A 2811-nucleotide genomic window follows, 5' to 3' on the forward strand; every position below is an offset into this window, starting at 1 on the left:
AAAACTAGGGAGAGAGATTTTTAATTAAAGAAGAATGGATTAGCTTTTTCAATGCTAGTTAAGGATACTACAGTTACATCGTTTCACGTTGGATTTATTAACTACAAAAAGGTAAGACGTTTTTTTTTATTCTAGTGCTTCTCTGCACACACAAGCTTGTTAGCTAGCTAACGTTAGCTCTGGTCCAACGTTAAGCCAGCTCTCGGAAGTTCAAAGACATTCAAAGTTCCTCCATAGAAGCCGCTCCTCAGTAGGTAGAATTCTGTGGGCCTAATTCAGATAATGCATGTCATAACAGCGCTTCAAGCCAAGCTTCCTCCTCCACCCTCTCTCAGTAAGTGGCAGCGAAGTGCACAGTGTGTGTTTGTCTTTCATTATGATTAAACCATGCTTTTACGGCAAAATACAATTTGCTCTTAAATGACTTTCCTATAAAAAAATGTAATAGCTTACCTGCTCCATAGCAAGCTGCTCTATCCGCACTGATTGGTGAAGTAATTGAAATGTTGAGCTACAATTTCAGAGGTTTAAAAAGGAACAGAAACTAACGATATAAACCAGTACTTTTCTTTGTTTCGAATCGGTTCAAAACTTTATTTTGCTGGTTGGAAAACAGGTGAGACGGAACCCAAAAAAAAAAAAAAGGTTCTGATTCTAAATAATTTTGGTTCCAACCCCTGGTACCTAGTGAATACACCCCTGATGATGTAGCTGTACATTTCAGCTGTTAGGTTCTCTACACAGATTTCAAATAGCCAACAATGAGGTATTTAAATAATAGACTACAGAACAGGTATATAAAGAAAACAAATACCTGATTGTTGGGAGCTTTAAATTAGTATACATGAGTTCACTCTTTAACATTATAAAGCCATGTTTTCTCTCTCTCTCTCTCGAACCCTCTCTCTCTCTCTCCTTTCTTCCCTCCCTCCCTCCCTCCTTCCCTCTCTCTCTCTCCCTCTCTTTCTCTTTAAAATGTCTCTCTCTCTCTCTTTGAAAAATTCACTCCTCGACAAGAGTCACTAGAGGCTCAAAGCCACAAGAGCGTAGAACACATTTCAAACAAATGATAACACTTATTTCCCTTCGAATATGTAACAAATTATTAAGTATCACATTAAATTGAATGAAAAGCTTGTCCAATGAGTCAGGCCATCTCATCTCAACCCTTCTCAGACCATGCAGGTAGTGGGCTACAGATGCAGCTGCAGCCAACGGCTTCCTCATTTCAACAGGTGTCCCATACAAGTCTCTAAGTTCAATATTGGCATCTTGTAGCGCATTTTAACAGATAGAAGAAGTCTCAAGAAATAGATGTTTACAGCAAAGTGCATCATGGAAGACCAGTAGAAAAATACCTCTGAATTATCAATCTGTTACAGTTCTCTGCAGAAACACATTTCTGGGATTTTTGAAAACTTTGTGAGAGCAATATATTTATAGTAATAATAAATTAAAATACAATGTTTTTTTTATATTGATTAATTAGGTAAGATGTAATAGATCTTTAGAAAACATGAAGACGACATCGGGATGCATCTCTAACGGCGCCCTATTCCCTATATAGTGCACTAGAGCTCTATGGGCCCCGGTAAAAAGTATTGCACTGTATAGGGAGTAGTGTGCCATTTGAGACATAAGCATCCTCTTTCCAGTATACGACCCCCCCTATACCAAACCACAGCGGTCCTCTGTAGGACTGAAGAAGCTAAATGTGACAACATTGAAACATATATTCAAAATATACAGAAAATATGGAAATATATGATATATAGAGACATATAGTAGTGAAGTAATGTTCAGAGCAGTTTGATGATGTTGTCCTTGTTCTGCTCCTGTCTTTAGTTTGATAGTTGATCTGTCGTTACTTCGTTTTTCTCCGTTCTTCCTCCTCTCTCCTCTCCTCCTCACCCCTCTCCTCTCTCCTCCTCTCCTCGCCCCTCTCCTCTCTCCTCCTCTCCTCTCTCCTCCTCTCCTCTCTCCTCTCTCCTCCTCTCTCTTATCTTCTCTCTCCTCCTCTCTCCTCCTCTCTCCTCGCCTCTCTCCTCCTCTCTCCTCTCTTCTCCTCTCTCCTCCTCTACCCTCTCCTCTCTCCTCTCCTCTCTCTCCTCTCTCCTCTTCTCTCTCTCCTCCTCTCTCCCCTCCTCTCTCCCCTCTCCTATCTCTCCTCTCCTCTCTCTCCACTTCTCTCTCCTCCTCTCTCCTCTCCTCTTCTCTCCTCTCTCCTCCTCTCTCCTATCTTCTCCTCTCTCCTCCTCTCTCTCTCTCTCTCTCCCCTATCTCATCTCATCTCCTCTCCTCTCCTCTCCTCTCCTCTCCTCTCCTCTCCTCTCCTCTCCTCTCCTCTCCTCTCCCTCCTTTCATTCCTCTCCTCTCTCCTCTCTCCTCTCTCCTCTCCTCTCCTCTCCTCTCCTCTCCTCTCCTCTCCTCTCCTCTCCTCTCCTCTCCTCTCCTCTCCTCTCCTCTCCTCTCTCTCCTCTCCTCTCCTCTCCTCTCCTCTCCTCTCCTCTCTCCTCTCATTCCTCTCCTCTCTCCTCTCTTTCCTCTCCTCTCTCCACTCTCCTCTTTGCCTCTGAGAACTCTGCTGCTGCCTTCGTTCCTTAAAAATAAGAAACTAAGCAAAATAAAAAATTAATACTATGAGTCCATTCAATTGTCACTCATCATCAACAACATATTTTCCATTAATGATATCATATTTTTTGTTCTCCATAATGTAAGATCAGAAAATAGTATCTTTGATTTGTCTTTTTTGTTGTTGTTTAAAAAAAGTTGTTTTCATCAAGGTGTTGAGAAAAATATAGACTTCTT

General features: G+C 41.7%; 1 protein-coding gene across 2 annotated transcripts in view; it reads right to left on the bottom strand.

Moving 5' to 3' along the window:
* Positions 1-2499: 2499 nt before the first annotated feature.
* Positions 2500-2811, bottom strand: part of slc8a3 (solute carrier family 8 member 3) — a 158912-nt gene continuing 158600 nt past the window's right edge. For both annotated transcript variants that reach the window (XM_045209070.1, XM_045209069.1), the window contains one exon: positions 2500-2811. This exon is cut by the window's right edge and continues 951 nt beyond it. The gene's annotated coding sequence lies outside the window, so the exon portion shown is untranslated.

This window comes from Coregonus clupeaformis, chromosome 29, assembly GCF_020615455.1.
Source record: "Coregonus clupeaformis isolate EN_2021a chromosome 29, ASM2061545v1, whole genome shotgun sequence".
Lineage (NCBI taxonomy): Eukaryota > Metazoa > Chordata > Actinopteri > Salmoniformes > Salmonidae > Coregonus > Coregonus clupeaformis.